Here is an 11113-nt window from a genome sequence, read left to right on the forward strand (position 1 = left end):
GGCTGAGGGGGAGGTGGCGGCTCCGGATTTGTCCAGGAAGCGGCGGGGGTGACCTGGCGGCCTGTGATTCACCGGAGTGAGGTGGCTGGCAGCGGTGGACACGTCCGGCGGCGGAACGGACATGTCCGGCTGCGGGAGGAGGAAGATGGCTAGGGTTTCATCCGGGAATTTCGGGGAAGGTGGCCTATTTATAGATAGAGGGAGCTAGGAGAGTCCAAATGAGGAGCGGTTTTCGCCCACACGATCGTGATCAAACGACCGAGAGAATGGAGGGGGTTAGGATGGGTTTTGGGACACTTTTGAGGGGTGTTGGGCTGTAACACAAAGAGGGCTTTTACGGTTACCCGGTTAACCGTTGGAGTATCAAACGACCTCCAAATGGCACGAAACTTGACAGGCGGTCTACCGGTGCTATACCAAGGCCGCTTGGCAAACCTCGGGCCATTCAAAGAAAGTTTAACACCCGCTCACAACAGGAGATAAAAGGGGAACGCCGGAGGACATAGGAGTGCCGGATTGCAAAACGGACAACGGGGAAAATGCTCGGATGCATGAGACGAACATGTATGCAAAATGAAATGCACAAGATGACATGGCAATATGCAACATGCAAGAAAATGACATGGCAACGACGGCGAATAAGTGGAGGACACCTGGCGCATCGAATCCGGGGTGTTACACTGTTATAGCGCACATCTCCAACAACGCAAGATTCATAATGTCCCATTGCTAGGGCGTAAAGGGCATCATCAACTGCCTGCCCATCCTCCCGCATCTTCTTAACCTATGGTTATAAAATAGAGAAGCTGATAATCTTAGGTACTCATTATATTAAAAAACTGACAGTGCAATTCAAAAGCTTACATGGGTCTTGAACCATTTCGCAAATCCTGCCATAACCAGTTTGTCTATGTTTCTTGGATTTTGCGGCAGTAACTCCTTTCTGTTGATGTTGCACAACATAGTGATTGCGTCAAACATCTAAATATATAATAATGTGCCGCAAGTTTAGTAGATTATGATGTATAAGCTATAGTACTTAGCACTTACTTGATATAAGGTAGAATCTCAGGACAATTGCTACGTCTTAAGCTTGCGTTGGTTTTCCTTGAAGAGGAAAGGGTCATGCAGCACAGTAGCGTAAGTATATCCCTCAGTTTTTGAGAACCAAGGTATCAATCCAGTAGGAGGCTCCTCACAAGTCCCACGTACCTACACAAACAAACAAGAACTCGCAACCAACGCAATAAAGGGGTTGTCAATCCCTTCACAGCCACTTGCAAAAGTGTGATCTGATAGAGATAGCAAGATAAGATAAATATATTTTTGGTATTTTATGATATAGATTGGAAAAGTAAAGATGCAAATAAAAGTAGATTGAAAACTTGTATGATAAGAGATAGACCCAGGGGCCATAGGTTTCACTAGTGGCTTCTCTCAAGATAGCATAATTATTACGGTGGGTGAACAAATTACTGTCGAGCAATTGATAGAAAAGCGCATAGTTATGAGATTATCTAGGCATGATCATGTATATAGGCATCACATCCGTAACAAGTAGACCAACTGATGCCTGCATCTACTACTATTACTCCACACATCGACCTCTATACAACATGCATCTAGAGTATTAAGTTCATGAAGAACAGAGTAACGCTTTAAGAAAGATGACATGATGTAGAGGGATAAACTCGTGCAATATGGTATAAACCCCATCTTTTTATCCTCGATGGCAACAATACAATACGTGCCTTACTGCCCCTGTTGTCACTGGGAAAGGACACCGCAAGATTGAACCCAAAGCTAAGCACTTCTCCCATTGTAAGAAAGATCAATCTAGTAGGCCAAACCAAACTGATAATTTGAAGAGACTTGCAAAGATAACTTAATCACACATAAAAGAATCCAGAGGAGATTCAAATATTTCTCATAGATAAACTTGATCATAAACCCACAATTCATCGGATCTCGACAAACACACTGCAAAAAGAGTTACATCGAATAGATCTCCAAGAAGAGGAATGAGAACTTTGTATTGCGAATCAAATAGAGAGAAGAAGCCATCTAGCTAATAACTATGGACCCGAAGGTCTGTGGTAAACTACTCACAACTCATCGGAGAGGCCTTGGAGATGATGTAGAGGCCCTCCATGGTGGATTCCCCCTCCGGCGGAGCGCCGACGACGGCTCCAAGATGGATACAGATGGTTACGGTGGTGGAAATAGTTTTTCGTGGTCGCCTCTGATGTTTTCGAGGTACGGGTGTATATATAGGAGGAAGAAGTACGTTGGTGGACGATCGAGGGGCCCACGAGGGTGGGGGCACGCCCACCTATAGGGGGGCGTGTCGGGCACCCTCGTGGCCGCCTTGCTTGTTTCTTGACTTCCACTCCAAGTCCTCTAGATCATGTTTGTTCCAAAAAGATCGCTCCCGAAGGTTTGATTCAGTTTGGACTCTGTTTGATGTTCCATTTCTTCGAAACACTGAAATAGGCAAAAAAACAGCAATTCGGGCTGGGTCTCCGGTTAGTAGGTTAGTCCCAAAAATGATATAAAAGTGTAAAGTAAAGCCCATAAACATCCAAAATAGGTAATATAATAGCATGGAATAATCAAAATTATAGATACGTTGGAGACGTATCAAGCACCCCCAAGCTTAATTCCTCCTCGTCCTCGAGTAGGTAAATGAGAAAAACAGAATTTTTGATGTGGAATGCTACCTAGCATAATTCTTAATGTAATTTTCTTTATTGTGGAATGAATGTTCAGGTCCAAATGATTCAAAAATAAAAGTTCATATTGACATAAGAAATAGTAATACTTCAAGCATACTAATCAAAGTAATCATGTCTTCTCAAAATAACATGGCTAAAGAAAGTTCATCCCTACAAAATCATATAGTTAGGCTATGCTTCATTTTCGTCACACAAAAATGCTCCCATCTTGCACACCCCCGATGACAATCCAAGCAATTGTTTCGTACTTAAATAATCTCAAACTTTTTCAACTTTCAAGCAATACATGAGCGTGAGCCATGGATATAGCACTATGGGTGGAATAGAATATGATGATGGAGGTTGTCTGGAGAAGACAAAAAATACAAAGTCTCATATTGACGAGGCTAATCAACGGGCTATGGAGATGCCCATCAATTGATGTCAACATGAGGAGTAGGGATTTCCATGCAACGAATGCACTAGAGCTATAAATGTATGAAAGCTCAACAAAAGAAACTAAGTGGGTGTGCATCCAACTTTCTTGATCATGAAGACCTAGGGCATTTTGAGGAAGCCCATTGTAGGAATATACAAGCCAAGTTCTATAATGAAAAATTCCCACTAGTATATGAAAGTGGACAACGTAAAAGACTTTCTATATGAAGAACATGGTGCTACTTTGAAGCACAAGTGTGGAAAAGGATAGTAACATTGTCCCCTTTATATATTTTTTATTTTTTTGGGCCTCCTTTATTTTATTTGGCCTTTCGGTTTTTTTTCTTTGGCCTTTCTTTTTTTTCCTTTTTTTTCTTTGGCCTTTTTTTATAAGGGACAATGCTCCAATAATGATGATCATCACACTTCTATTTATTTACAACTCATGAATTACAACTCGAAACTAGAACAAGATATGACTCTATATGAATGCCTCCGACGGTGTACCGGGATGGGCAATTAATCAAGAGTGACATGTATGAAAAATTATGCATGGTGGATTTGCCACAAATACGATGTCAACTACATGATCATGCAAGGCAATATGACAATGATGATGCGTGTCATGATGAACGGAACGGTGGAAAGTTGCATGGAAATATATCTCAGAATGGCTATGGAAATGCCATAATAGGTAGGTATGGTGGCTGTTTTAAGGAAGATATAAGGAGGTTTATGTCTGATAGAGCGTATCGTATCACGGGGTTTGGATGCACCGGCGAAGTGTGCACCAACTCTCAAGGTGAGAAAGGGCAATGCACGGTACCGAAGAGGCTAGCAATGATGGAAGGTGAAAGTGCGTATAATCCATGGACTCAACATTAGTCATAAAGAACTCATATACTTATTGCAAAAATCTACAAGTCATCAAAAACCAAGCACTACGCGCATGCTCCTAGTGGGATAGATTGGTAGGAAAATACCATCGCTCATCCCTGACCGCCACTCATAAGGATGCACAATCTAAGAACACCCCATGTTTCAAATTTGTTACACAACTTTTACCATACGTGCATGTTACGGGACTTGCTAACTTCAACACAAGCATTCTTTAAATTCATAATCACCCAACTAGCATGACTCTAATATCACTACCTCCATATCTCAAAACAATTATCAAGTATCAAATTGATCATAGCATCCAATTCACTTCTATGATAGTTTTTATTATACCCAACTTGGATGCCCATCATTCTAGGACCAATTTTATAACCGTAGCAAATACCATGCTGTTCTAAGAGACTCTCAAAATAATATAAGTGAAGCAAGAGAGATCAACAATTTCTACAAAATTAAGCCACCGCCGTGCTCTAAAAGATATAAGTGAAGCACTAGAGCAAAAATTATCTAGCTCAAAAGATATAAGTGAAGCACATAGAGTATTCTAACAAATTTCAAATCAAGTATTTCTCTCGCAATAGGTGTGTACAGCAAGGATGATTATGGTAAACTAAAAAGCAAAGACTAATATCATACACGACGCTCCAAGAAAAACACATATCATGTGGCGAATAAAAATATAGCTCCAAGTAAAGTTACCGATAGGCTTTTGGTTATCCTTGAATATCTTGGGGTGCCATGGGCATCCGCAACCTTGGGCTTTTGCCACCCTTTATTCCATAGTCCATCAAATCTTTACCAAAAACTTGAAAACTTCACAACACAAAACTCAACAGGAAATCTCATAAGCTCTGTTAGTGCAAGAAAGAAAAACAACCACATAAGGTACTGTAATGAACTCATTCTTTATTTATATTGGTGTTAAACCTACTGTATTCCAACTTCTCTATTGTTCATACCCCTACATAGAAGCCGTAGATGCATCAAAATAAGCAAATAACACACTAATAGCAGAATCTGTCAAAAACAGAACATTCTGTAGCAATCTGTAACTTTCGAATACTTATGGAACTCCAAAAATCCTACCAAAATAGGAAGTCCTAGGAAATTTGTCTATTGATCTACAGCAAAAAGAGTCAACGCAAAATCATGTTTCTGTGATTTATTGATTTTTTTCTCATGAGCGCAAAGTCTCTGTTTTTCAGCAGAATCAAATTAACTCTTACCATAAGTTATCCTATAGGTTCTACTTGGCACAAACACTTAAAAAAAGAAAACACATCTAAACAGAGAGTAGATGGAAAATTTATTACTAAACAGGAACAAAAATCAAGGAACAAAAATAAAATTGGGTTGCCTCCCAACTAGCGCTATTGTTTAACACCCCAAGCTAGGCATAAAAGCGAGGATAGATCTAAATAGTGCCATCTTTGGCATTTGATTCTTTAATAGAACACTTGTAATCCTTAGGAAATTCTTTATTTTTAGTAATGATTAAACTTCTAGGCAAGAAATCAATAAATTTACTTGTAGCAAAAGGTTCCTCAATGATAGTGGAAAAACTGGGGTGAACACTTATGGATTTGAGATCCGCATTTTCCTTACCAGAAGATTCACCCTTATTTTTAGGAACATATATTAATTTGCCAGATTTAATAGGAGGAGTTGGAGTGTTTTTCATGGATGAAAAGGCAAACCCTAAGTTAGTAATTATATCCTCAAGTTTACCAATTCTTGTAGAATCTTGTTCTATTCTTTCATTAACTGTAGGTTCCTTTTCTTTAAGATTTTTCAGAGTAACTCCAACCTTAGATCCATATTGAGTAATTTGGTTGTGGATCTTTTTATCCAAATTTTAATTAACTCAACAGTAGCAACTTTATTTTCAATAATTTCAAGCCTTTGCATCACATGCTCTAAAGTTAAGACTGTTTCGTTAACCAAAAGAGGCGGTAGACCGAACAAATCTGTCATGGCATTGTAAGCATCAAAAGTATGGCTACCCAAAAAATTCCCTCCAGTAATGGTATCAAGAATGTATCTATTCCAAGGGGTAATGCCTACATAAAAATTGCGAAGAAGAACAGAAGTGGAGTGCTTCCTAGTAGATCTGTTTTGAGCATTGCAAATTCTATGCCAAGCATCTTTTAGATTTTCTCCCTCCCTTTGTTTAAAATTAAGAACTTCATGATCGGGAGTATTAATGATGAAAGGAAGACTAGCCATGATAACAAGATAAATAACTAACACACGAGCACACAAAAAGGCAAGCGAAAGAGAGAGGAGAACGGGAAAGAGAGGGCGAATAAAACGACAAGGGTGAAGTGAGGGAGAGGAAAACAAGAGTCAAATGACAAATAATATAATGCGAGGGAGATGAGTTTGTGATGGGTACCTGGTATGTCTTGACTTGAGCGAAGACCTCCCCGGCAACGGCGCCAGAAATCCTTCTTGCTACGTCTTGAGCTTGCGTTGGTTTTCCTTGAAGAGGAAAGGGTGATGTAGCACAGTAGTGTAAGTATTTCCCTCAGTTTTTGAGAACCAAGGTATCAATCAAGTAGGAGGCTCCTCACAAGTCCCACGCACCTACACAAACAAACAAGAACTCGCAACCAACGCAATAAAGGGGTTGTCAATCCCTTCACAGCCACTTGCAAAAGTGTGATCTGATAGAGATAGCAAGATAAGATAAATATATTTTTGGTATTTTATGATATAGATTGGAAAAGTAAAGATGCAAATAAAAGTAGATTGAAAACTTGTATGTTAAGAGATAGACCCGGGGGCCATAGGTTTCACTAGTGGCTTCTCTCAAGATAGCATAATTATTACGATGGGTGAAAAAATTACAGTCGAGCAATTGATAGAAAAGCGCATAGTTATGAGATTATCTAGGCACGATCATGTATATAGGCATCACATCTGTGACTAGTAGACCGAGTCCTGCTTGCATCTACTACTATTACTCCACACATCGACCGCTATCCAGCATGCATCTAGAATATTAAGTTCATGAAGAATAGAGTAACGCTTTAAGAAAGATTGCATGATGTAGATGGATAAGCTCAAGCAATATGATATAAACCCCATCTTTTTATCCTCGATGGCAACAATACAATACGTGCCTTGCTGTCCCTGCTGTCACTGGGAAAGGACACCGCAAGATTGAACCCAAAGCTAAGCACTTCTCCCATTGTAAGAAAGATCAATCTAGTTGGCCAAACCAAACTGATAATTCGAAGAGACTTGCAAAGATAATTTAATCACACATAAAAGAATTCAGAGGAGATTCAAATATTTCTTATAGATAAACTTGATCATAAACCCACAATTCATCGGATCTCGACAAACACACCACAAAAAGAGTTCCATCGAATAGATCTCCAAGAAGAGGAAGGAGAACTTTGTATTGAGAATAAAAGAGAGAGAAGAAGCCATCTAGCTAATAACCATGGACACGAAGGTCTATGGTAAACTACTCACAACTCATCGGAGAGGCCTTGGAGATGATGTAGAGGCCCTCCATGGTGGATTCCCCCTCCGGCGGAGCGCCGGCGACGGCTCCAAGATAGGATCTCGCGGATACAGAAGGTTACGGTGGTGGAAATAGTTTCTCGTGGTCGCCTCTCATGTTTTCGGGGTACGGGTGTATATATAGGAGGAAGAAGTATGTCGGTAGACGATTGAGGGGCCCACAAGGGTGGGGGACGCGCCCACCTGTAGGGGGTGCGCCAGGCACCCTTGTGTCCGCCTCACTTGTTTCTTGACTTCCACTCCAAGTCCTCTGTGTCAAGTTTGTTCCAAAAAGATCACTCCCGAAGGTTTCATCTGTTGGAAATATGCCCTAGAGGCATTAATAAATTAGTTATTATTATATTTCCTTGTTCATGATAATCGTTTATTATTCATGCTTTAATTGTATTGATAGGAAACTCAGATACATGTGTGGGTACATAGACAACACCATGTCCCTAGTAAGCCTCTAGTTGACTAGCTCGTTGATCAATAGATGGTTACGGTTTCCTGACCATGGATATTGGATGTCGTTGATAACGGGATCACATCATTAGCAGAATAATGTGATGGACAAGACCCAATCCTAAGCCTAGCACAAAGATCGTGTAGTTCGTATGCTAAAGCTTTTCAAACGTCAAGTATCATTTCCTTAGACCATGAGATTGTGCAACTCCCGAATACCGTAGGAATGCTTTGGGTGTACCAAACATCACAACATAACTGGGTGACTATAAAGGTGCACTACGGGTTTCTCCGAAAGTGTCTATTGAGTTGGCACGAATCGAGACTGGGATTTGTCACTCCGTGTGACGGAGAGGTATCTCTGGGCCCACTCGGTAGGACATCATCATAATGTGCACAATGTGACCAAGGGGTTGATCACGGGATGATGTGTTACGGAATGAGTAAAGAGACTTGCCGGTAACGAGATTGAACAAGGTATCGGTATACCGACGATCGAATCTCGGGCAAGTACAATACCGCTAGACAAAGGGAATTGTATACAGGATTGATTGAATACTCGACATCGTGGTTCATCCGATGAGATCATCGTGGAACATGTGGGAGCCAACATGCGTATCCAGATCCCGCTGTTGGTTATTGGTCGGAGAGTTGTCTCGTTCATGTCTAAATGGTTCCCGAACCCGTAGGGTCTACACACTTAAGGTTCGATGACGCTAGGGTTATAGGGAATAGATATACGTGGTTACCGAATGTTTATCGGAGTCCCGGATGAGATCCCGGACGTCACGAGGAGTTCCAGAACGGTCTGGAGGTAAAGATTTATATATGGGAAGTCATCATACGGTCACCGGAATAATTGGGGGGGTTACCGGTATTGTACCGGGACCACCGAAGGGGTTCCGGGGGTCCACCGGGAGGGTCCACCTGCCCCGGAGGGCTCTATGGGCTGTTTGTGGAGAGGGACCAGCCCCTTAGTGGGCTGGGCGCCTTCCCCCTTAGGGCCCATGCGCCTAGGGTTTTGGGGGAAACCCTAAAGGGGGGCGCCCCCTTGCCTTGGGGGGCAAGGCAACCCTCCTGGCTGCCGGCCCCCCTCTCCCTTGCCCCTATATATATGTGGGGGTAGGAGGGTAGCCGCACCCAAGTTCTGGCGCGGGCCTTCCCCTCTCCCAAGTCCTCCTCCTCTCTCGCGGTGCTTGGCGAAGCCCTGCAAGATTGCCACACTCCTCCACCACCACCACGCCGTTGTGATGCTGCTGGACAGAGTCTTCCCCAACCTCTCCCTCTCTCCTCGCTGTATCAAGGCACGGGAGATGTCACCAGGCTGTACGTGTGTTGAACGCGGAGGTGCCGTCCGTTCGGCACTAGGATCTCTGGTGATTTGGATCACGACGAGTACGACTCCTTCAACTTCGTTCTCTTGAACGCGTCCGCTTAGCGATCTACAAGGGTATGTAGATGCACTCCCCTCTCTCTCGTTGCTAGTCTCTCCATAGATAGATCTTGGTGACTCGTAGGAAAATTTTGAATTTCTGCTACGTTCCCCAACAGTGGTATCAGAGCTAGGTCTATTGCGTAGATTCTTTGCATGAGTAGAACACACAGTAGTTGTGGGCGTTGATTTTGTTCAATATGCTTACCGTTACTAGTCCAATCTTGTTTTGACGGTATTGTGGGATGATGCGGCCCGGACCGACCTTACACGTACACTTACGTGAGACAGGTTCCACCGACTGACATGCACTTGTTGCATAAGGTGGCTAGCAGGTGCCTGTCTCTCCCACTTTAGTCAGATCGGATTCGATGAAAAGGGTTCTTATGAAGGGTAAATAGTAATTAGCATATCACGTTGTGGTTTTTGCGTAGGTAAGAAACGTTCTTGCTAGAAACCCATAGCAGCCACGTAAAACATGCAAACAACAATTAGAGGATGTCTAACTTGTTTTTGCAGGGTATGCTATGTGATGTGATATGGCCAAGAAGGATGTGATGAATGAAATATATGTGATGTATGAGATTGATCATGTTCTTGTAATAGGAATCACGACTTGCATGTCGATGAGTATGACAACCGGCAGGAGCCATAGGAGTTGTCTTTATTTATTGTATGACCTGCGTATCACTGAACAACGCCATGTAAATTACTTTACTTTATTGCTAAACCGTTAGCCATAGTGGTAGAAGTAATAGTTGGCGAGACAACTTCATGGAGACACGATGATGGAGATCATGATGATGGAGATCATGGTGTCATGCCGGTGACGATGATGATCATGGATCCCCGAAGATGGAGATCAAGAGGAGCAAAATGATATTGGCCATATCATGTCACTATTTGATTGCATGTGATGTTTATCATGTTTATGCATCTTATTTGCTTAGAACGATGGTAGTAAATAAGATGATCCCTCATTAAAATTTCAAGAAAGTGTTCCCCCTAACTGTGCACCATTGCGAAAGTTCGTTGTTTCGAAGCACCACGTGATGATCGGGTGTGATAGATTCTAACATTCACATACAACGGGTGTAAGCCACATTTACACACGCGAAACACTTAGGTTAACTTGACGAGCCTAGCATGTACAGACATGGCCTCGGAACACAAGAGACTGAAAGGTCGAGCATGAGTCGTATAGTAGATACGATCAACATGAAGATGTTCACAGATGATGACTAGTCCATCTCACGTGATGATCGGACACGACCTAGTTGACTCGGATCATGTAATCACTTAGATGACTAGAGGGATGTCTGTCTGAGTGGGAGTTCATTAGATGAACTTAATTATCCTGAACATAGTCAAAAGCCCTTTGCAATTTATGTCATAGCTCGCGCTTTAGTTCTACTATTTTAGATATGTTCCTAGAGAAAATATAGTTGAAAGTTGACAATAGCAATTATGCGGACAGTAGAAGGCTTATGTCCTTAATGCACCGCTCGGTGTGTTGGACCTCGAACGTGGTATGTGGATGTTGCGAACATCTAACATACACATTTTGATGACTACATGATAGTTCAATAATGTTAAATGCTTTAGAATTGAGGCACCGAAGACATTTTTGAAATGTCGCAGAACATATGAG

The sequence above is a fragment of the Triticum dicoccoides genome, chromosome 1B (genome assembly GCF_002162155.2).
Source record: "Triticum dicoccoides isolate Atlit2015 ecotype Zavitan chromosome 1B, WEW_v2.0, whole genome shotgun sequence".
Taxonomy (NCBI): Eukaryota; Viridiplantae; Streptophyta; class Magnoliopsida; order Poales; family Poaceae; genus Triticum; species Triticum dicoccoides.